The sequence below is a fragment of the Aedes albopictus genome, chromosome 1 (genome assembly GCF_035046485.1).
Source record: "Aedes albopictus strain Foshan chromosome 1, AalbF5, whole genome shotgun sequence".
NCBI lineage: Eukaryota > Metazoa > Arthropoda > Insecta > Diptera > Culicidae > Aedes > Aedes albopictus.
Window position 1 is genome coordinate 28,014,164 of NC_085136.1, and position 26,200 is coordinate 28,040,363.

Sequence of the window (26,200 nt, forward strand, 5' to 3'; positions counted from 1 at the left end):
GATTAAATAATATTTCCAAACAAAACTAACTAATTACATAGACCATTTTGGACAATGATCTTGTAAAGAGTGACAAGTTGAGTATTGTCTCCAATAACTGTCAATTTAAACACATATTATGCCAAATAAATTTCTATTACTGCGTACGTGCAGTTGAAACCCGGAATTTTCGACTAGCGAAGTTGGATTTTTCTCCAAATCCGTGCGTCGAACCTAACTTTGGAAGTTAGGTCCGATGCACGGATTTGGAGAAAAATCCAACTTCGCTAGTCGAAAACTCCGATTTGCAACTAAATTGAGAATATAGATCTAATGTTTGTCACCACGACAGTGGTTTTCAGATTTTTTTTTTTCTAATTTCCATATATAAAGTCAAGAAAAATTTCTGGGGGGGGCCTGCCCCCCCTGGCCCCCCCTCTAGTTACGCCAATGCTGTTACTGGAGTTTTGAATACGCAACGGGTGGCAACTAAATATCAGAATCAGCAATCTCTCGCATTAGCCTGCCCTGCCCGTTCCCGAGCTTATTCGTGACATACAAACACCATTCCATTTGTATTAATATAGATTAGAAGGGAATTCACTAAACAGCATAAACCGACGATTAAATGTTCTCCTGGTCACCAAGGCAATCTTTGATTATCTATCCGACATTTCATGAAACATTTCAAATATCAACAAATCAAAGCTTACGCAGCAATTCAAGCTGTTTAGTAAATACCCTAATGATTAACGACCCAATTTGTTTTAATGACGGGCTCGACTCCCACAGTGCAGTTCGTTAAACGAAAAATTATTGATTGGGTATTGCTTGTACTTGTCGGATGTCTACACTGAAATAAATTTTGTTGTGGAAACTACCGATTCCATAGTAAAATTACTAACCGTACCTATGATTCTCAACCGACAACAATTTCCAGTTAATTCTACTAAAAGACTGTCAACTTAACTAGCAGTGCAGTTGACATTACTAAAATTAATCTTAATTTAACAAACGAGCATTGTATTTTTAACCATACTGTGTTGTAAAATGCGTGTCCAGGAAAAATTAACAATGTTTTGTTGTTGAGACGACTACGCTTCTTGTTGAATTGACTACAATGCATTGTAATTTCAAGCATATTTCAGTTACCTTAACAGATTTTGTTGTCGGTTGAAAATCATAGGTACGGTTAGTAATTTTACTATGGAATCGGTAGTTTCCACAACAAAATTTATTTCAGTGTAGTGTAAGTTACATTCACTATGTTTAGGATATCTAGCCGAAGACGGTTTGTTGTGTCTTCTTTATAATTGGTGCGTTACCCCTGAGGGCAATGTAATGGATGATCGAAAACACAGTGCATCAACGCCAACTGGATGGCAGCGTTGTTATCGTCGTCGGTTGCCGAGGCGACCTATATTATCGGGCTTGATTGATTGAGTGTATTTGTCAACTCTAAATTTATTTGGAATACCCTCGGAGACTGATGCAACCAAATCGGCACACTGCCGATTCGTTTGCATATTAAGTAAGTGTGTCCATCGTTATGGTAATAATGTAAATTCATTAAAAAAAAATAACCGTACCACCTAAGAGTGCATCAATTCAGTATCCCAACTAACAATCACTCATTTTACAAGCACCTTTAAGACGAACTGATTTAGCATGATGCTGAATAACATTTGGATAATTTTCACGCACAACCTTTGTTCGGGTTTTGTTCACATAATTTTGGAGAAACTATAAAGCATAGTGTTGTGTACCAACTAAACTATTTGTTGTTAAATCGTTTTACAATTATATAGTAAAGCTGTTATTCAGCTTTAGCAAAACTGATCACAAATAAATAAAATGCAAAATTTTTCAATTTCCACGAGAGTTTATGATTGGAACTTAATGCTGTGAACAAATATTGTGAACTACACATAAATTTACCTAAATCCAGATTCGAACTCGAGACCCGTCGATTGCCAGCCGCATGCCTTCCTATCTGCGCCATCCTAGAGATGATGATTTGTAGCGCTCAAATCAAAATATAAACTTCCCGTGCTTAAATAATGATCAGACTTCGACTCCTATTCAGCAGTGGTGAATTAGCACAGAACATTATGGTTAACGACTGAACAACAGATTAATCTAGCTGTTGTTCAGTAAAAAACACGTGTTTTTCATCACGTGCTCTGAGTCGAAGTATAATGAAACGAAAGCGCTTATTTGACTTGTGAAAAACACATTATACAGAACATGTGCTAATTTTTACTTGAACTTAACAAGAAGCAGAAAAAGGTCTTGTTAAACTATATTGTAAAGGAATAACTGCGAGTCGAATAAAAATCTTATTAAACGTTTGAAAATTGTTTTTAATTATCATTGTTAAAACCAATACGAAAATTTGAACATTGCTTACTTTTTCAATTGAAAATAGCATTTGTACAATAATGTGTACAGCATAATTTTAGTTCAGCTATAATCGCTGTTATAAAGCAACAATTCAGCATGCTTGCTTGTTTGCGGCTGGCGATTGTTAGTTGGGATGTTACGCAAATTTTGCGAATTTGAATCGTATCCTATTTAATTTACTTTACCCATCACAGATAACTGTTGACATTTGTTTGTCAGTCTACTATCGAGGATATTTCTTGAATACGTTTTTAGATTAGGGGAAAGCTTCAAACCTAAGCATTCAATCAATTTGAAATACAGATCCTTAATTAGCTGAAACTATACTGCCCCTATTCGCATAACAGTCCCATGTTTGCTGGGTTTCCTATTCACATGGGACTGTTGTGCGAATTAGGGCAGTGTAGGCGCGTGCCTATGCAATATTTGTAGCTCTATTAGGAGGAAAAGCTATGACGTAGAATTTGGTTAGACCCTTTTTGCTTTTCTCGTACATTAAGTGTACTGGAAAGGCTATATGTTCACTCAAAAAACGATTTTTCGAAAAAAGGCTCGGAGGATCAAGTCGCATGTACCAATTAACTCAGTTCGATGAATTGAGATGATGTCTGTATGTGTGTATGTATGAATGTCTGTGCGCGAAATAAGTTCACTCACTTTCAAGGCACTTCCCATTGGCCGATTTCAGATTATAGCTTGAATCGAACCGGAATTTTACCGCATTGTTTGCTATTAAAAATGGTCCGGATCGGTCAAGGCGTTCCGGAGTTATGGGTATTCCAGTGATCCGGACCAGCACCGGTAGAACTGGCCGTATATAAAACTGAGCCTAGCCCCATCATGCGATACATCAAACTGCGGCGATTTTTGTAAACTTTAGCATGGTTGACGAATTTTTTCGCGAAAATCAACACTGTAGACCAGAAGTTCCATGATGTCGACCCAAAATACAAGATGGCAGCCAAATGCTCAAGATGTCGGCTCCAAATTCAAGATGGCGGAAGTTTAACAAAGTTTTAGGCTCTTAAATCATGCAATATGGCTATATTTGATACGGAGAAGATATCCTGAGTCCAAAATTGGCGACCGGAACATCCAAGATGGCGGTCTCAAATCCAATATGGCGGCTTTAAATTCAAGATGGTGGCTGTTTAATGGAGTTTGAAGCTCTAAAACCATGCAATATGGGTTTATATGGTATGGGGAAGCTGGACGGAAAATGGTGACCAGAATATCCAAGATGGTGGTTCCAAAATCCAAGATGGTGGTTCCAAATTCAATATGGCGGCTGTATAATGTAGTTTGAAGCCTTAAAACCATACAATATGGGTGCATTTGGCATGGGGAAGATGTCCGGAGTAAAAAAATGGCGACCAGAATATCCAAGATAGCGATCTAAAATCCAAAATTCCGGCTTCAAATTCAAGATAGCGGCTGTTTAATGGAATTTTAGACCCTAAAACAATACAATGTGGATATATTTAGTATGAGGAAGATTTCCAGAGTCCAAAATGGCTATCAAGATATCCAAGATTGCTACCTTAAATTCAAGATGGTGGTTCTAAATTCACGATGGTGGCTCCAAATTCAAGATGGCGACTATTTAACCTTCCAGGACGCGTACCATCAAGCAGGTGAAACTGCACCGCGCTCGCGCTGTATACGACGAGCGAGGTTTTTTGGTAGTGTTGTACTTTTTACAACGGCGCGCGCGCTGAAGGGTTAATGAAGTCTTAGGCTCTAAAACCACTCAATATGGGTATATTTTTTGTAGGGAAGATGTCTGGACTCCAAAAATGGCGACCAGAACATCCAAGATGACGATATTAAATTTAAGATGGTGGCTCCAAGTTCAAGATGGCGGCTGTTTAATGGAGTTTTCGGTTCTAAAATTATGCAACATGGGTATATTTGGTATGAGGAAGATGTCCAGAGTCCAAAATGGCGATCAGGATATCCAAGATGGCGTCCTTAAATCCAAGATGGCGGCGTTTTTGTTAAGAGTTTGTGGCTCAAACATTAAAAGCCAGATAAACGATGTGATTTTCGGTGTTGGGGTACGTAGACATCTTCGGAGCAATAAACCAATTACCGAAAGCAGTTTCCTGATAGCAGCTTCAATGCTGAAATTCATTTATTTAATCTATATATACATATTTACAACTTATAATAAACTAACTTACATTTTGGTATTCGAATTGCTGCTTTTCCGAAGCACTACTTATTCACGTAACAATATACAATTTACTTCTGCTCTTCTTACTATTCAGTATTGCCAGTTTCACATAGAATGCTAAGTCACCACAACATTCGGGTATCATGAAATGGCTTTCTGTTAATTGTATGAAAGTGCGATATACATCAACATATCACTTGAGTTTTATTGTAATGGGTTGTCGAAAGCACGAGAAAGGCGCCATCACCGCTAGGTGGATTAATTAGGAGTTTTCCTCAAACAGTCTATGTGGTTTAAGAACGGCCCCAAATCGTTGTTTCATTAAAGCCTACCTTTAAGGACAAGGTATTTGGAGTACACTGCTTACATTTTCTCGAGCACAAATCTAGAGAACCGTCAAACGTATCTAACTAAAAATGTAACTTGATGTTTGCTTCCGCACAGTAAACATTGAGTTACATTTTCAGCCAGATCCGTTTGACGGTTCTCTAGATTTGAGCTCGAGATAATTCGGGCTGTGTACTCCAAATACATTGTCCTTAATACTGTAGTGGTTTAAATTTTTTGCTGGACACCCCCTCCAGTTGGAGCGGCCAACAAGTTTTGTGAAGCGAGATGTGAGCAGTGCAGAGTGATGAGTGAGAAGTGCGCAGTGAGGAATGAGCAAAGAGGAATGAGCAATGAGGAGTGTGAAGCAGTGATGAGTGAGTAGTGAGGAATAAGCAGGGAGAAAAGAGAACTGAATGAGCAGTAAGAGGTAAAGTGGGAGGAGTGCGAAGTAAGGAATGAAAAGTGAGCAGTGAAGAGCGAGAAGTGAGGAATGACTGAGAAGTAAACAGAAGTGAATATTGGAAAGTGAAGAGTGCGGCGTGTAAATCAGATAGAAGAGAGATGTCAGAAGTGAGTAGTGAGAAATATTTATTTTATCAAGTAATTAAAAGATGTTTTCGGCAAAGCAGCTCGACATAATGGAGCCTATAGCTTCGCTGAACAACTGTATTGTTATTTTTTGACAAGATTCCAAAAGGTGTCTTGATAAGATATACCAAAAATCCTTCATACACTCCCGATCAAAAATTTAGGTAATCCTTGGGGTCACCCCTCAAAAACATGTTGTTGTTTAGGTCATATCTTCACCAAATTGTGCCCGATTTCAAAAGTGTATGTAAACTTAACCTAAATTTGCAACATTTTCCAAAAATAATAATTCAAACTGAAAACAGTGTCGCTAGAAACGGGGTCGACTGAATTTTAAAATGAGAACGTTAATATAACCTACTTTGTATTAGCTTTTGACTGCCATTTATCAAACTTTATTTTATAGAAAATTAGTTATTGAAAAGTTTGGAGGCACTTTCGTAAAACATGTATGTATTCATCATCTCTCATTCAATTTAACATCTTTTTGGCTCACTGTTATAGATGACATTAGACTTAGGGCCGATTTCTTCACCTCGGCTTAACTGGTAAGCCAGGCTTACCCATACAGTTAAACCTGACTTAACGCTTAAGCCAGGGTGAAGAAATCGCCCCTTAGAGTATTTAATAGTGTCTCACCCCTAGCTTCCAACATTTTGCTATGTGTTTCGATCATTCTCTTAACTGAACATTCAGAATTGCTGTACTACTCCTGGTTGATAAAAATGTGTATTTGGACCTTGCGAAAGGTCTTCGAAATGACGTCACGTTCCAAAACAACTACTAAAAACGAGGTGACAACGTCATCATTGGTTGCTGAGGCAACCCCCGTTTATCGGGCTTAATTTATTGAGTGTATTTGTCAACTCTCAATTTTAAATCCACCCCTGTCATTGGTAGACTGGCTCGCGAACGAACCACACACAGCAGATTCGTTTGCATATTTCAATGCACAAATATGGGGGATGCAGTTGCATAGATATAACTTACCTCCACATACACGCTCGATGATGCATGAAACATGGGAAAGAAAAATAACAAAGAGATATTTTTAGTTTAATTTACATATCGATCAAAATCCAATTTTAATTGCCTTATATGGGGACCGAAGCAATTTATGTTCTCCATCTAGAACATGCAAGGGTGCAGTAGGCCTAGCCAAGCCAAGCCAAGCCAAACCTGCAGTAGGCCATGTGGTGACTAGTAGGCCAAGTTCACGCGAAAGCACGTGACGGCCCACTTCAAGTGATGTCGCGGTGGTAGTTTATGATCGTGAAGCCAGTTGATACATAAATAGTGACAGTAGTGAGACAACGATTGCTATGGATGTTCCGTAAATAGCATCCAATCAGTGCATTATTCCGTTACCCGTTGCAATTAGACAGTGTTCCAGTCCAAGGCATTATTGCTTCCCATCGTCTGATGGGACTATGGGAGAGAGTGATGATCCAGCCGCCCGGCTCCAGTCCAGCTGGTTGGGAGTTCAGCTGAAGTGCGGTCTTTTGGTGCCGGTGTGAAATTAGATGATTGCGATTCCCAACGAATTCATTCCAGTTGGTTACTTCCCTGGGATGGGTTTCGCTTCAGCAATGATTACGTAAAATGAATTTATGTCTACAGATGATAGGTGCTCATCCAGTGTAACCCTACACTGGATCTTTCCTAGAAGACGCTGTTTAAATTAGTAATTTTGCTCATTTTCCCAGGAACTGATTTCACATTCCATTCGAAGTTAATAAATAGATCTGTTCCGTGGAAGTGAGTAAGTATATTAGTTAGTGTATTATATAGTAAGCCAATCCGTTAGTGAATGAGCAAGTGATTTTGTAAATGAGTGAGTTAGTGAGTTTTCAGTGAGTGAACATTTGAGTAAATGAATGAGTAAGTGAGCAAGTGAGCGAATTAGAGGGTGAGAGGATAAATCAGGCTTGTAAACATTCGACACTTTTCTCTACCTTCGTTTCGTTGCCACGGTCGGGTGTCAGCTTGCTTTGTTTCATTCGAGCGCGACCGCTACCTCTTACACATAACACGAGCGGCAGAACTAAGATCAATAAACAAAAAAGTGGATCAAATCATCGTCGTCTGACACGGTGACATTTGTCTAATTCCAGCTTTTCGCAAGATTTCCGCCAATTTTGATTAAGATTGGTATAATATTAGTTTATTCGTGTGTGATAAATCGATTACGACACATACATTTATACAAAACAGCTCTCTTTGTCGGAAAGACAGGAATAACAAAAACCGAACCATCTCCCGAAGACGCAATCGTGGTCAAGCGCATTCATTCGACATTTTTGTTCCGGACAGTAGGTTGATCGCGCTGCCCAAGCCACGACGTCAAGATCATCATAGGAGATTTGAACGCTCAGGTAGGCCAGGAGGAGGAATTCAGACCGACGATTGGTAAGTTTAGCGCCCACCAGCAAACGAACGAAAACGGCCTACGACTCATTGATTTCGCCGCCTCCAAAAATATGGCCATACGTAGCACCTTTTTCCAACACAGCCTCCCTTATCGTTACACCTGGAGATCACCACAGCAGACGGAATCTCAAATCGACCACGTTCTGATTGACGGACGGCACTTCTCCGACATTATCGACGTCAGGACCTATCGTGGCGCCAACATCGACTCCGACCACTATCTGGTGATGGTCAAACTGCGCCCAAAACTCTCCGTCATCAACAATGTACGGTACCGGCGACCGCCACGGTACAACCTAGAGCGACTGAAGCAACCGGATGTCGCCTCAGCATACGCGCAGAATCTCGAAGCCGCGTTGCCAGACGAGGGCGAGCTCGATGAGGCCCCTCTAGAGGACTGCTGGAGTACAGTGAAAGCAGCCATCAACGACGCAGCCGAGAGCACCATCGGGTACGTGGAACGGAATCGACGAAACGAATGGTTCGACGAAGAGTGCAGAACGGTTTTGGAGGAGAAGAACGCAGCGAGGGCGGTAATGCTGCAGCAAGGGACTCGACAGAACGTGGAACGTTACAAACAGAAGCGGAAACAGCAGACCCGCCTCTTTCGGGAGAAAAAGCGCCGCCTGGAAGAAGCGGAGTGTGAAGAAATGGAACTGCTGTGCCGTTCCCAAGAAACACGGAAGTTCTATCAGAAACTCAACGCATCCCGCAACGGCTTCGTGCCGCGAGCCGAAATATGCAGGGATAAAGACGGAGGCCTCTTGACGGACGGACGTGAGGTGATCGAAAGGTGGAAGCAGCACTTCGATCAGCACCTGAACGGCGTGGAGAACGTAGGCACGGGAGCCCACAGCAACGGAAGGAACGACGACGCCAGTGCAGCGGAGGACGGAAATGAACCAACTCCCACGCTGAGGGAAGTTAAGGATGCCATCCACCAGCTCAAAACCAACAAAGCAGCTGGTAAGGATGGTATCGCAGCTGAACTCATCAAGATGGGCCCAGAAAAGTTGGCCACCTGTCTGCATCGGCTGATAGTCAGGATCTGGGAAACCGAACAGCTACCGGAGGAGTGGAAGGAAGGGGTAATCTGCCCCATTCACAAGAAAGGCGACCATTTGGAATGTGAGAACTTCAGGGCGATCACTATTTTGAATGCTGCCTACAAAGTGCTATCCCAGATCATCTTCCGTCGTTTGTCACCTAAAACAAATGAGTTCGTGGGAAGTTATCAAGCCGGCTTCATCGACGGCCGGTCGACAACGGACCAGATCTTTACCGTACGGCAAATCCTCCAGAAATGCCGTGAATACCAGGTCCCAACGCACCACCTGTTCATCGACTTCAAAGCGGCATACGATAGTATCGACCGCGCAGAGCTATGGAGAATCATGGACGAAAACGGCTTTCCTGGGAAGCTGACTAGACTGATTAAAGCAACGATGGACGGTGTGCAAAACTGCGTAAGGGTTTCGGGTGAACTATCCAGTTCATTCGTATCTCGCCGGGGACTGCGACAAGGTGACGGACTCTCATGTCTACTCTTCAACATCGCGCTGGAAGGTGTGATGCGACGAGCCGGGCTCAACAGCCGGGGAACGATTTTCACAAAATCCGGTCAATTTGTGTGCTTTGCGGACGACATGGACATTATCGCTAGAACATTTGGAACGGTGGCAGAACTGTACACCCGCCTGAAACGCGAAGCAGCAAAGGTCGGACTGGTGGTGAATGCCTCAAAAACAAAGTACATGCTGGTAGGCGGAACCGAACACGACCGGATCCGTCTGGGTAGTAATGTTACGATAGACGGGGATACTTTCGAGGTGGTGGAGGAATTCGTCTACCTCGGATCCTTACTGACGGCTGACAACAACGTGAGCCGTGAAATTCGGAGGCGCATCATCAGCGGAAGTCGGGCCTACTACGGGCTCCAGAAGAAACTGCGGTCGAAAAAGATTCACCCACGCACCAAATGCACCATGTACAAAACGTTAATAAGACCGGTAATCCTCTACGGGCACGAGACATGGACCATGCTCGAGGAGGACCTACAAGCACTCGGAGTTTTCGAGCGACGCGTGCTAAGAACGATCTTCGGCGGTGTGCAGGAGAACGGTGTGTGGCGGAGAAGGATGAACCACGAGCTCGCTGCACTTTACGGCGAACCCAGCATCCAGAAGGTGGCCAAAGCCGGAAGGATACGGTGGGCAGGGCATGTTGCAAGAATGCCGGACAACAACCCTGCAAAGCTGGTGTTTGCAACGGATCCGGTTGGCACAAGAAGGCGTGGAGCGCAGAGAGCACGATGGGCGGACCAGGTGGAGCGTGACTTGGCGAGCATTGGGCGTGACCGAGGATGGAGAGCGGCAGCCACAAACCGAGTATTGTGGCGTACTATTGTTGATTATGTCTTGTCTTAATGATGTGGAACAAATAAATGTAAGTAGGTTGATCGCTTGTGTTGCGAATGTTGGAGACAAAGCAGGCCGAATATCGACAAAAAGGTGCCAAAGACTGTGATCGCTAACAAGACTGGGATAAATTGAATGAGCTAGTGAATTAGTGATTAAATGAGGTAATGAGTGAAACAGTGAGCGATGCAGAATGTGAATATGTTAGTGAGCCTTACTGGAAAAACGCATAATTAGAAGGCACGAAACGTTGCTAATTGACAGATTGAGAGATAAAATTTGTGAAAAAAATCGCGTTCTGGTGGGTTTCGAAACCACGACTCCATGTTCGCTAGACCGGCGCTTTAACCCTCTAATACCCAATCCCGCCTTTAGACGGGGTATAGTTTGAGCATTTTTGTAAATTTTGTTTCGTGGGAAATTATTTTTTTAATATTTTTGGCTGATATTTAGGGCTGTTCTGTATATCTCAAAATGATTTTTGGTGTATTTTAAAGCGTATTTACATTTTTTTAAAATCATTGAAAAATTGATGTTTTAGTTACCTTTTAAAAGTCATTGTTTATTTTGTATTGAATCGCTACAATAACAATTTTTAAAATTTTCCCAAATCATTCTATCCTTGTTTAATAGTTTAAGGCAATCGAATACACTCTAAAATAATTTTCCTTAAAAAATACATGGAAAATAAAATTTTCTGTGAAAAAAATTTAAAATAATAATATTTCAACAATAATCATAAAATCTCAAAATGTTTTCATCTCAAAAAATCCGTTCCCCAAATTGGCTTTCAGGAAAAATATAAAAGTGTGGGGATGTTCAAAAATAAAAATTAGAAAAATCACAAACTGAAATTCACGAAATCGAGAATTAAAAAGAATCATCTTCCAAAACAAGTTTGAATCGATTTTAGATGACGAAAAATGATATTTAGATCAAAAACAAAAATTTCGGTATTAGAGGGTTAACCAACTAAGCCACAGAACAGGGCATTATTCTGCGGAATAGAAAGCCAAACTGACTCCGAAGTCACACCCATCTCTCTTTGGGATTAGATGCTAATCCACAACACACTCGCGTTTTTTTTAAAGATATGCACTCCGCATACCTTGTTATTGGAAGGCACGAAATTTTAGTTTGTTTAGACTGTTAGTAAGTTTATGAGTTAGAGCCTGTTAGCTATGAGTGAGAAGGGGTGGGTTATAGAGGATTTTGCATTGAGTTAGTTGAAGATTCAATGGATCAATGAGCGATGTTGACAATATGTAAGTTAATGAGTAAGTGAGCGAGCGAGTGCGTTAGTGAATTAGTGCGTGAATGAGTGAGTACGTGAGTTAGTGAGTGAGATGGTCAGTTCATTATTGAATGAATGAGTGAGTTGATAAATGCGTGAGTTAGTGAGCTCATGAGTGAATGATATTATGAGTAGGTAATAAGTGATAAGTGAATGGGTGAGTGGGCACTGAATCAAAATTCAATCTTCGCGCAACAACAATGACATGAGTAATCGCCGCGCCTTCTTTGCTGCTTGTTTTGTGCCTCCTCTGTCTGAAAATTCATTTCACTGTGAGTAGGTGAATAAGTGAGTAGCCTGTTAATGAGTAGGGTGCATGTACCAATTATGGCACTACCTAAGGAAAACTATTTGTACAAAAATAACGAGAAGACCACCAAATGTCATTAATATGTTAAAATATAGCTTAGTTTCCATACTTTACAGGAAAAATATAGAAACGGAACCAGAACTACTTTTGGCATTTTTTACAGTGTGTGCCAATGATAGGAAACCTATACCAGTTATGGTTATAGTTTTCAACTTCGGTTCCTTTTCGCACTATTTGCATGCATTCATTATGAGATTAGCCATAACTGGTACACTATGGCGAAAAAAGATACAAGGAAACCGAAATTTTAAGGAAATTATTTTTTTCTATCATAATTTGATGGTGATCTTTTATTCACAAAATTTTTCTCGTTGATTTACATCGTTAAAAGATGCAAATCAACTATGGTGAATAATTAGTACTATAGCCATAATTGGAACACTCACCCTAGATGTGTGAACTAATAGGTGAGTTGGTGAGTGAGTTATTTGTTGATGTGGTGAGGTAATGAATTGGTAGGTGAGTGAGTTGGGTAATGAGTGAACGTTTGAGCGAGTGGTGATATAATGAGTGGTTCAATGGAATTGTCAGAGAGGAAATTTGTGCGTAAATGTGTGTGTAAATTATACCAGCTGCACACCCACTTTTGCACATATCAAGTTAGTCGCTTATTAACGTTCGCACTTACTCATAACCCACTCACTGTCAAAAGTCACATTAGGCCACATCAAGCCATTTGATTCATGATTCACTCACTCGGTTGCTTACTCGTTAAATCATGCACTCAGAGCCTCTCTTTCTGATTGCCGTAGTGCAATTTTCAGAAATGTCGAGTTTATTATACAATCTCTCTTGAGATAAGTGAGTGAATGGATAAGTCAGAATCGATTCACTCTCTCATCAACTCACAGCGTTTTTCTCACGAAAGTTTGTAGTTAAGGTTTCGCCTTTCCTGAGGGTTCCACAGTGGAGAATGGGCACCGGGACCTTTGGATTAAGCCTAAGGACGAAACGAACTGTCTGAGGCAGGGATGGAAAATGTTGTGGAATTTCATGAAAAAAAAAATATTATGACATTCAGCACATTTACCAAATAACGAAATGACCTTTCGATAACATTTCCCAACCCTGGTCGGGGGCACTTTTTTTAAATAAGATGTGTAAAACGCCTTTTGCATGCGGGAAAACTTCCTGTTTATGGGAGGCAACAGTTTGTTCTAAATTTGGTCTTAACTGAAAGTTATAAAAAAGCCGTTGACTTAACGACTCACAAATTCATTGAATTACACAAGAAAATATGAAATAAGAATAACTCGTATAGTTACGTATAGTACAATTCGACGACGATTTTTCTTTGGGGCCTGACTGACTTGATCGATTTCTCTTCGTTGATTATCTCTGATGCTAATAACTTGTGTTGCGTTTGTAAATTGTAACATTTAACATTTTATCAGTTTATTGTGTATGTTATACCCAAGTAACACACTTGTCACCGAAGAGTCACGGCGGCGCAGGTTTTTGTTGCGCAGAAGTCACTGTGACTTACTTCTAACAAATAAACACTTACTTGCTAGAAGTAAGTCACAGTGACTTTTGCGCAACAAAAACCTGCGCCGCCGTGACTCTTCGGTGACAAGTGTGTTACTTGGGTATTATGGTTTGTACATCTGTTCCTGAAATTTAATGCGCATTTGTAGCGCTCCAGTCATTTCGGGCAATGATCCGGTACAAAACACGCAAGCCGTCCTCTAACACGGACATCAAACGGCAGACGATCTTGTGCTATTGCCCGAATCTAGATGCCCCCTCTAAGGATTCGAAACTTCCAGACCAAATTCAAGCTATGTAAGCAACCAACGCTGAGAATAAAAAGGCAATTCGGCAGAAGAAATACACCAAGGACCAAGGACAATAATGAAACCTAGTTACTCTGGGATTGGGCTAAGTTATCTATTTAGATAACTGGGCACAATTAATGTTATGTTTAGCTTTTGGGTGTTTTGTGCATTTGTAATGTTCAATTTTACTTTCCGTATCTCATTTGTTCCCAAAGATGGGATAGTAAAATGAGCATTTGTAGGGTTGTATTAACAATTGTCCATATTGTGCCCAATGTGGAACACGATGCATTTGTAGTGTTTCGCAAAGGTTTATCCGTCACATTGGCGCCCAACGTGGAGCGTTGTGTATTTATAAGGTTCGAATGTACTATCTGTTACACTTGTCAAAAAAAAACTAAATCAATATTATTCCTTTTCCTATAGTAAGATGTAGCCGTAGCCGTCCCCTTCGGGTTTTTACCCAAAACTCTTTAGGAAACTGAAATCACTTTCTGTAATAATACAAAGAGACAATCGACGAACAGAGTTCGATAATGTCAGCTGGGCCCTGATGAGGAATCATTATCGAATTCACTAACATCATCAAATCGCTTACACTCTGAAGGGCTTTCACATTCTAGGGCTTATACCAGCCATTCCGTTCAGCATCAACTACGTCATAATATTGGACCAGCTTTGTCATGCTTCGCGACATTTGAGCCACTTCGTTAAAACTTTAGTTAACTTGTAGTGGTTATGCTTGGGTTATGTGCTCAACGCTCATTGCAGCCACATTTAACGTAGAATTGACATGTACTTCTTGCCTTTCTCGTACACTAAGTGTACTGGAAAGGCTATATGTTCACTTCAAACATGACTTTTTGATAGAAGGCCCGGAGGGTCGAGTCACATATACCAGTCGACTCAGTTCGACGAATTGAGGTGATGTCTGTGTGTGTGTATGTGTGCGTATGTGTGTATGTGAGTGGCCAAAAAAACGCACATCAGTTTTTGGCAGTAAACTTCAACCGATTTTAATGACCAACGGTTCATTCGACGCGGAATCCGGTTGCCATCATTGTTTCCTATGGAAAATGGCTCGGATCGGTCCAGCCGATTTAGGTGTTCATAACCCATTGTGAACATAACCCATTCATGCGACACATCAAACAGCGGCTTTTTCGATAGTCAGTTGAATGGTAAACAGGAAAACAGTTTTTAGATCATATCTAAACCGGTAGTGTTCCGGAACCGGTTCCAGGTGTCCCGCCGGAAGTGGCCAATTAAAAAAGCTAAACAAACCCATACATGCGACACATCAAATAGCTGCTTTTCCGATAACCAGATGAACGGTAAGCAGGAAATTATTTTTTTTATTTATTTCTCATATAATAATGTAGCGTAAGGAACTTCCTTTTTAAATACTACAAACGTTGAATTCACGTAATAAAAATACAAATTTAATCCGAAACTGAAGCTATACCGACTATTAGTTTACAAACAAACTTAACTTATTGCTGATGCTGACTGTTGAACAAAGTGACACACTCCTGTCTAAATCCGCTTACACTAGTCTCATTTTTAACATGGGTTGGAAGATTAGTCCCAACCATATCTGAACCGGTTGTTTCTCGGAACCGCCTCTGGGTGTCCCACCGGAATTGGCCAATTAAAAAGTGAACCGAACCCATGCATGCGACACATCAAATACTGGCTTTTTTCGATAACCAGTTGAATGGTAAGCAGGAAAAAGTTTTAAACCATATCTTAACCGGTCGTGTTCCGGAACCGGTTCCAGGTGTCCCGCTAGAAATAGCCAATTAAAAAAGTGAACCAAACCTAGACATGCGACACTTCAAATACCGGCTTTTTCGATAATCAGTTGAATGGTAAGCAGGAAAACAGTTTTAGATCATATCTAAACTGGTTGTGTTCCGGAACCGGTTCCAGGTGTCCCGCTAGAAATAGCCAATTAAAAAAGTGAACCAAACCTAGACATGCGACACATCAAATACCGGCTTTTTCGATAATCAGTTGAATGGTAAGCAGGAAAACAGTTTTAGATCATATCTAAACTGGTTGTGTTCCGGAACCGGTTCCAAGTGTCCCGCCAAAAGCAGCCAATTAAAAAATTGAACCAAACCCAGACATACAACACATCAAATAGCTGCTTTTTCGATCACCAGATGAACGATTACAATTTTAACTGTATTATTTTAACATAACCAAAATAACCATTTACCTCATTTAACTCGGAGCGTTTGGTACGGTATGTCCACGCATCCTTCCTCCCCTGTAGATTCGAGAAGTGTTAGATTGTCCATTCATCCTGCCAAATCCATCTCAACAGCATGGATGGGCTCAATGCGTGACACCTCAACTCACATTCTTTCGATTGCACGATCCGCGTAAGGTCACACACGCAACCAGAGACATCACGGAGACGATGATAAAACCCAAGCCTTGCCACATTATAAATACGTCGTACGCCCACGCGAAACACCATTAGATTTTGTATCTTTTTCAGTCCCTTCTTCTTTTTTACTACCCAAGGTGGAAGGGGGCGATCTGGTTTCCAGAGGTTATTACAACTAAAAAAAATCTTTTCCGAATTTGTATGGTTTGTAATTTTTGAATTTTTATGCGTTTTCCTAAACTTTATGGTGAAACACGCAAAATTTCCGAAGCTATTCGCAAGTTTTCTACTTCAATTCGAAGTGCCTAATCATCAGCGCCCCAAAAGTTGAATGAAAGTGAAGAGTCCGGTAGTGCGCAGTCGTCGCTCTCGTTTACCAGTTCGGCTGCGAACTGGAGCAGAAAGGAATGTCCGTCCATCTTTTGGCGTGAAGCACGAGAGATGAGGCTCTGAGGTCGCCAGAGAGCATCCATCCTGCTGCTCCTTGATAGGATGCTGTGAGATGGGAGCTTTCATCACACAGCATCCTTACTGCTGTATACGGTAATATTCGTTAGCAGCAATGTGGGGGACTGTAGGGTGTGTAGAAACTAAGTGAGTATTTGTGGAGAACTTGGTTGCTACATAAGCTAAAGAAAAACAAAGCGAGATTTTCATGTTGTCAGTTTTGTCATAATTGACTGAACATTTAGGACGACCCTACCCATCTAAAATTATTGCTGAATAACAGATGAATAAGCCACTCTTCAGCTTGAATCTGAAAATATTGGCTGAATAAGCTATTATTCAGCTACCTTTGTTACTTGGGCAGTTTGTATGAAAAAAAACCTCATATCAAAAAGCTCGATGAACACCCTTCTCGTTTCGTTCTACATACATGATACCACGATGCTTTGGTCAAAGTTTTGGCCAGATTGGTTAACATATGAGCGATGCTAAACCTGTTTGCGAGTTTATATGGGAAAACATCTTTTTTGTATTTTTTTTTTCTCGTGAGGGGTTCTAATATTTCCTAAATCACATAACCAATAATATACAACCACAGAGAATCTCTGTGATAGAACTTTGAGGAGATTCCACATAAAATTTAGAGTTGACAAGTACACTCAATCAAACAAGCCCGACAAATTGGGTTGCCCTGGGCAACCGACGACGATGACAGGACGTTGCCGTCCAGTTTATTAGCGTTGATGCAACTGTGTTTTCGATCATCCATTGCATTGCCTTCAGGGGTTACGCACCAATTATAAAGAAGACACAACAATCCGTCTTCGGCTAGATTTCCTAAACAGAGTGAATGTTACTTACACTAAGTAGACAACCGACAAGCACAAGCAATACCCAGTGGCCAATTTTTCGTTTTTTTTACGAACTGCAGTGTGGGAGTCAAGCCCATCGTTAAAGAAAATTGGCTCGTTAACATTACGGTATTTACTAAACAGCTTCAATTGCTGCGTTAGCTTTGATTTGTTGATATTTGATGTGTTCCATTACATGTCGAATAGAATAATCAAAAATTGCCTTGGTGATCAGGATAATATTTGATCGGCGGTTAATGCTGTTTAGTGAATCCCCCTACTATATATAGATGAAGGAATGGAAGGGTGTTTGCCTGTACCTTACTGTCTTCTTTGCCCCCTATTCCAACCCTCTATTCTACGCTCCAGCATAACCTTCAACCCTATCGTCTGCCCTACCCTCTAAACTATCCTTTACTAGACCGGCCCACATTTGTATGGCGAGAAGCAAAAGTTGCCAAAATCCACGGGGCACTCTCTAGAATTGTGCCTTTGAATGAGTAGAATAATCTGTGAAAATTTCATCTCAATCGGTTTAAAACTGAGCTGGCGCAAATGAGTTGAAGGTTTGTATGGGATCTTCAGTCCAAATATATGGGAAATTGAATGTCCTCCAGTCTCTCATTCAGTACGCTGGTTTGAAGAGTTTGATATAGCTCTTAATTGAAAAAAAAAAACAAAGTTGATACTCTAAGGAACAACTTTGTAGAAGACCATATAATGATAAAACTTAAGTTAGTTGCGGTTTCAACTAACGAAAGCAGGATGAGGACATCTGCCCTCGTTTACTCTCGGTTGTTACATGCAGCACGTGTTTGCCGTTCGAAACTTGTGCGTTACATCATAGGCAACTATGTAATTCTTCAATGTCTCGATACCCGCCCACATGCGTGAGCAATTGAAATGAAGGGCAACATAGCCGCCTATGATGTAGCGCGCAAGTTTCGAACAGCAAACACGTGCTGCATGTAACAATCGAGAGTAAACGAGGGCAGATGTCCTCATCCTGCTTTCGTTAGCTGAAACCGCAACTAAATTAAGTTTTATCATTATACCTTCTTCTACAAATTTGTTCCTTAGGGTATCAACTACTATTTTTTCAATTATGAGCCATATCAAACTCTTTAGACCAGCGTGCTGTATGAGAGACTGTAGGTCACCCAATTCCCCATATATTTGGACTGAAGATCCCATACAAACCTTCAACTCATTTGCGCCAGCTCAGCTTTAAACCAATTGAGCTGAAATTTTCACAGGATGATCTTCTCATCCAAAGGCACGATTCTAGAGGGTGCCCCGTGGAATTTTTCGACATTTTTGTATTTGGGCCAGTCTAATCCTTCACCATAACCACTGCCCTATCCTTTACCGTACCCTCTAGTCTCTAATCAGTGCCGGATTTTGGGGGGGGGGGGGGGGGGGGGGGGGCAGTTCCCCGGGCCTCCACAAAATTTCACTTCACGAAAAAAATGTGAAGTGAAAAAAAAAAGTAGTTCAAGAAAATTCTCTTGGTTTGATTTTTGTCATAAAAACTTCAAATTACATACTGTCTATTGACTATGTACAAGGGATATACAAAATGATCGGGACAGGCTAAATTTTCAATTTTCGAAAAATGATCAACTAGCTGTAACTTTGCGAAAAGTGCTTCAAAAATCACATTTTTTTCCTACAATTTAATCTATCCCTGGATCGTGATATGTTGTGATTCTTTTGTGAAAGATTGCAACTATTTCTCGAGCTATTTTTGAAACTCCAAATTTTGCTTCAAAAACATTTTTTTTTGTGAAATTGCCTAGAAAGTTACCGGAAATCCTAAAGAAAGCTGAACTCTAGAGGAACTCCAAAACTCTATAAATAGCAGAATCAAAAAGTTCCTGCTTATTTGGTTGTTTTTCTTCTGTCTAAATCTTCTGAACACATTTTGATGATTTTATTATAAAGTTCTTTGAAGAATCAAACGATTTTTTCGAAATTTAGAAGTATTTTTGGAACCAATGAGTTTAAATCGTAAAACACCAAAACTGCAAAAAAAAAAAAACTGTAGAGAGTAAGTCTAGCAAGGTTATACATGATCTGGAATATTTTGAAGAGTTACAGTCCGATTTTTTTGAGAGATTTACTTACCGAAATAAGAATCAATTCATGACGAACTCCTGATAAAATTCATAGATTCCTTGAAAAAAAAAACAACAGATGAAATTTGTGGAGAAAATAACTAAATTATTAGGAGTCTCTGTTGGAAATTAAGTCAGAAATTCCATCATGAATTTATTAAAAGAATTCCCTCTCAAATTTCTTCAGTATTTTCTACTAGAATTTTCTCCTTGAATTCAGAGTTTTATGGGAATTGTTTTGGGAGGACGCCAGTACCTCCGCGACAGTCGTATTAGAAGGAATTTTTGATAGTTAAGTGTTCATGTTTTATGGTGATCGACCAGCAATTTTTCTAGAGATTGATGCAGGATTCCGCTAAAAATTCTCTTTGGATTTCGCAAAAGCAACACTACTGATTGTCCTATATTTTTCTAGAAATTGTTTGAAAGTTTCAACAAGAAAATCATTTTGCAGTTCTAAATCTGATCTAAATACACTCTTGAGAAGCTTTTTTTACTAGAGTTTTAAATCAGTTATGATTATGAACAAACTTGATGCATATCATCACAACAAAATTAAAAAAAAATGTAAGAATGATTCAATTTTTTTTAGACTTTTTCCACGTTATGTGGGCAAAAATATATCCTTTATACTAAGGGCCCCCACAAAACTTTGGCCCCGGGCCCCCATATTTATAAATCCGGCCCTGATTGTACTAAACGTACCGTCTACCCTTCTCTATACCCTAACATTTTTCCTACCCTCAAACCTACTCTCTTCCCTACCGTCTACCCTATCCTCTACCATAACCTTCTACTAACCCTACCTTCTACAAAATTGTCACAATAGATCAAAAAATTGGTGGCAGTGATGGAAGTACCCGACACGGAATAAAAAAACCTTCTATTCCACTCCCTCTACTTACTCTATCCTTCACCCAAACCCTCTGCTCGACCTTCTGCTCCATCGTTTCTCAACCATCTACCATGACCCTCTACCCTTTTTCTCATAAAGCCCGATCGGAAGATACCCATATTCTGCCAATAATCGCATAGTTGACGTAACCACCATTGACAATGTCAGCATTCACAAGCTCATATCTATCACATGTGCATAATTGTGACCAGTTTTATTCAGTAGAGCACAATATCTAATCACTAACTAGATGTCAACGTGAAAAAAAATCTTAGAATTTCCGTTGTTTATTGTTAAAAATTTCAAAGTGTGTTGAAAACTACAGTGGCGCTTACGTCAACTATGCGAATATGGGCAGTATTGCATGGTATTGTAGCTCAAACTACCATTTCGTCCATCTTGGATATGGTCCGCCATCTTGGATTTCAAAATAGGGTCAAATGTCGATTTTTGACTTCTACTCATGTAGCCCGATTGATAGATACGCGTATTGTATGGTATCATATCTCGAATTACCATTCCATGACCTATATTTTCGATATGGTCCGCCATCTTGGATTTCAAAATGGCGTTAAATATTGATTTTTAACTTCTATTCATCAAGCCCGATCGATAGATACCCATATTGCATGGTATTATAGATCAAACTACCATTCCATGGGCGCCATCTTGGATATGGTCCGCCATATTGAATTTCAAAATAGCGTCGGATATTCATTTTTGAGTTCTACTCATCGATAGATAGCCATATTGCATGGTATCATAGCTCAAACTTTCATTCTGTGGTCGCCATCTTGGATATTGTCCGCCATCTTTTATTTCGAAATATTGTCAAATATCGATTTTTGACTTCTACTCATGAAACCCGATCGATAGATACCCATCTTGGACTTCAGAATAGGGTCAAATATCGATTTTTGATTTCTACTCATGAAGCCCGATCGATAGATACCCGTATTGTATGGTATCATAGCTCAAATTGCCATTCCGTATCCAATATTTTTTATATGGTCCGCCATCTTGGATTTCAAAATTTCGTTAAATATTGATTTTTTTACTTAGATAGATAGATACTCATACTACATGGTATTATAGATCAAACTACCATTCCATGGCCGCCATCTTGGATATGGTCCGCCATCATGGATTTCAAAATGGCGTCGGATAATCATTTTTGAGTTCTACTTGTGAAGCGCGATCGATAGATACCTATATTGCATAATATCCGATGCAGCATTGCCGTTAAAAAGCATCTATTCTGGAGTTTTGACCGCCATCTTAGAACCTAAGCCGCCATCTTGAATATCTATACCCCTGCTACCACCTCCACATCCTAAGGAATGTGTATACCAAATTTTATTGAAATTTCTTGGCGCATTTCAGAGTTATGCCTATGTTCTGGCATACATATATACATACAGGGGGTGGCCAAATGTTTGGGATAGGCCTAGGGATAGGCAACTTTTTTTACTCTCACAAAATAGTTCAACATGCTGTAACTTTTCATAGAGTGCATCAAAAATTCTCAAATTTTGACTGTTTGTCAACCTATTATATGTGCATCATTGGTACAAATTTGGGCTCGATTGGATAGTCTTTCGCCAAGCTAGAACTGTTCTCGTAAAACACTATTTTTTAGACAACCAATTTTTGAACTGTTATATCTCCAAAACCAGTGAACCGAATTGAATGAAATTTTGTACGTTTATCAACAATATATAAGTGCTTCACAAGTTATTAAAACATAGGTACTTTTTATACATTTAAAAAAGTTATCATGCATTGACACTTTTTGGATTTTTCTCGATAAAATGTATTTTTTTTACATCATTGTCATTAAATTTTAGTTTTGATATCCAAAGAAATTTTACTTCTGTTCTCAAGATATCTAATTGATTTATTAGAGCCTATTTGGATGGAAGGATGAACACATAGAGCAATTTTTGTGTGGTATTGTTAAATTTGGCTTACTTTTCTCTATATGAGTGAAAATGTCAAACCGGTATAACTTTATTCGTAGCGAGAAAATATTATATTTTATGATGTCGCATGAAGTGTCAATATATTGTTGATAAACGATCAAAATTTCATTCGATTCGGTTCACTGGTTTCGGAGATATGAGAGTTCAAAAATTGGTTGTCTAAAAAATAGTGTTTTACGCGAAAGAATAACTAATCGGGCTCATATTTGTACTAGTGATGCACATATAATAACTTAAAAAACAGACAAAATTTGAGAATTTTTGATGCCTGTTGAATTTTTTGTGAGAGTAAAAAAAAGTTGCCTATCCCAAACGTTTTGGCCACCCCCTGTACGTACATACATATAAACATACACGCTGTGACTTAGATACCCAACGAGGAATAAAAAAACATACAAACATATAAACATACAAGCATAAAGGGCGAACACGATGAAATTGCCACACAGAAAATATTGTATAACTTTTGATTGCGTTCGTCAAAATAGCTAATTTTTTTACCATAAATAGTATATTATGTGTAGCTAATACCATAAAATTTTCATTAAAATCGGTTGAGTATTGGCGCATATATTGTCGATATCATAAAATGAGATTTTAGAAAATTTGGGCACCCATTTCAAAAAATTACTTAGGCCATAACTTTTTTGTTACCTCATCAAAACGTTTGAAAATTTCACTCGATATTCTTAACATAGTATCAATTAAGTGGTAAATATATGATCGAAATCGGTTCAGTACTTTTCTAGTAAATATCCAAAGCTCAAATCGCTTCAAGGTAAATTTTAGGTACTTTTTGACCATTTTTAGTTCCGCGTGCACTATTTTGACTGAAGAACTGGTAACACTGTCCCGATTTTTATAAAACTTTGACAGTGTAAAATTGTTGTGTTAAACTATTTACAGTGAAAATTTCAGCCATTTTTGTTGAGTACTTTCAAAGTAAGAGCAGTTTGAATTTGACTATACCAAAAACCACATCTGCTTATTGTGACATAGTGCGACATATATGGCTATAACTTTTTAACGGTATGATCAAATTGAATGAAATTTTGACAAACTACTTCTACATACATACTTTACGTACATAAAATTTTTCATTGAAATCGGTTCAGTATTTTTGGCGCCAGCGTTGAAACGGCAAAAAAGTGATATTTTCCAAAATGTTTGTTTGTACAATAGGCCGTCCCTTATTTTGCAAAAATTAGAAATGTTATGAGTTCGTTAATGGAAAATGATCATTTTAGCTAAAAAATGATCGTGTCAAAATTTGAAGTCCGTATCTCAAGGCTAAGTGGTCCCTCAAGGGGCCTAAAGTTGTCAAAAATTGTATGGGACCAAAAAGACATCAAAATTTTTTCGACGAAACAAATACGCTATTCCACTAAAACCGGTGTTTTAAGGACCCTAAAGGGCCAAAAATGTGCTTAGATTTGCGATATCTCTACTCGTTTCCAAGATATTGACAAAAAACCACCGAAAAATCAGCATTTTTGACCATTTTTTTTAGATTCCGAAGGAAACCTACCCGTATTTTTGTTCAATAACTGAAAAACGAGTAGAGATATCGCAATTCTAGGCACATTTTTGGCCCTTTAGGGTCCTAAAATCACCGGTTTTAGTAGATTAGCGTATTTTTTGTCGAAAAAAAATTTCATGTTTTTTTGGTCCCATACAATTTTTGACAACTTTAGGCCCCTTGAGGGACCACTTAGCCTTGAGATACGGACTTCAAATTTTGACACGATAATTTTTTAGCTAAAACGATCATTTTCCACTAACGAACTTATAACATTTCCAATTTTTGCGAAATAAGGGACGGCCTATTGTACAAGATTCTGAAGTGGCAATTTCATTGTTTCAACGATATCTCCGCCAATACTCAACCGATTTTAATGAAAATTTTATGGTATTAGCTACACATAATATACTATTCATGGTAAAAAAATTAGCTATTTTGGCAAACGCAATCAAAAGTTATACAATATTTTCTGTGTGGCAATTTCATCGTGTTCGCCCTTTATAAACATACAATCATACATATGTGTATCGATTTTTGTATTTATTGATTAACAACTCTGCCGAAGAAATGAACTGTAAATTATTACAACTGTCAAAATTTCAGGGATATAATCTTTTTTTCGCATTGGAAATAAAGTTCACAGATCATGACAATATGCATTCTTTGCAGCATCGTTTACGCCACTTAGTGGACCAGTCACAAACTATATTTCCACTATGAGCAAGGTATGGGTGTGGAGAACATCTTCTCTGTAGAAAGTATTCTAAAATTTTGCATAATTCTGGAGATATTCGCATCTAAAGGACTGTCCTATTTATAGGACGCTGGGCGGATATGGGATAAAGTTATTTATAGTCATCTCAATTCGTTGAAATGAGATGATTGGTAAATTTGACTTGATCCCTCGAGCTTAAATAGTTTTGGAATGAACAAATAGCCTTTCCAGTACACAAAGTGTACGAGATAGGCAAAAACCCTGAATAACATTTTACAAAGTCCAATAGTTCAAAAAATTTTGATGGTATTTTTGTTTAAATTCTCGATGTTTACCGCACTCTCATAGTTATCTTATTCGGCATGCCTCGTTGGATAAATGTATGGCCTGTGCTATAAAAATCTTTATTTTGCAACTTGTTTCATAAGTAACTAGTGTACAACCCGTTGCAAATCTATTTTGGAGAGTTATTGCACAGATAACAGATGTTTATGCTAGTACAAATTTTTCGCAGAATCCTGTGTAAATGTTCAAAACGAAATACGTTGGCTCACTACCGCCATCTACTTAACTTATTGTGACATTACATCTAACTTGAATGCAATAATAGTTCAAAGTTCCAGTTTCATTCAAGATCGAATACAATCTTGAATGTAAAATTGCGTAGTGCATGCAATCTTGAAAGCGATCACTGACTATCGATCACTGCGCCATCTCTAAATGATTGCCACATGAGTTTCAGCTGCTCGTTACATACAAAATGGCTGTTGAGCATTTTTACACACATTGCCAATATAAGCATAAACGTCTGTTATCTGTGGCTATTGGTAGCTAATCCAATAGTTATAGGGACTTGGAGGACCAGAGAATACGGGATTCGATTTTCGGATCGGTTAACACATCGGGTGTGATCTGATTGATGGTCAACTAATAACTAAAATTTATTTACAACAGTTCAGGTCAATAGGCTCCTAAAGTCCTATCGGGATTCTTGTTTTAAACCACAAAATATGGTTTCAAGAGTACATATTAACTAATTTTTACGTTTTTATTAACCGTCCCTAGCTTATAACACATACTTTGAGTGATTTTTTTTCACCGTGTATGTCAGATAGGAACATTTTTGAAATCCCAGTGCGAAAAATGTCGAGCTCAGTCACACAAGGTTAACCTCAAATGTCAAAGTAGAACTATTTACCATTTTACTTATTTCGAATTTTCTCATTGTTCCTTTGTTTTTCAAGTTCGAGTAAAGTACAATTCCGATTAGAATACCATGCTTGATCGTATTATTCAATATAAGCGAGATTTCGTCTTTAATTTTAGGACCCTATTCAACAAGTGTTGTGATAAGGCAAATTTGATCGTTAGTGTGGGAACACGAAGTTGTGGTTAAAGTAGTGGTAGATCGCCAGCACGATGGTCAAGTCCACCACACTATATTTTGTCAGCACTCTTCGTTTTTATCAGACTTGAAAGGCCTCGTTGGATACATAAATCTATGACTC

At 39.1% G+C, this 26,200-nt stretch overlaps 1 protein-coding gene across 5 annotated transcripts in view; it reads right to left on the reverse strand.

Moving 5' to 3' along the window:
* The window catches only part of LOC109428422 (low-density lipoprotein receptor-related protein 4), a 121,461-nt gene that overhangs the window by 82,168 nt on the left and 13,093 nt on the right, over nt 1–26,200 (reverse strand). The window lies entirely within an intron of this gene.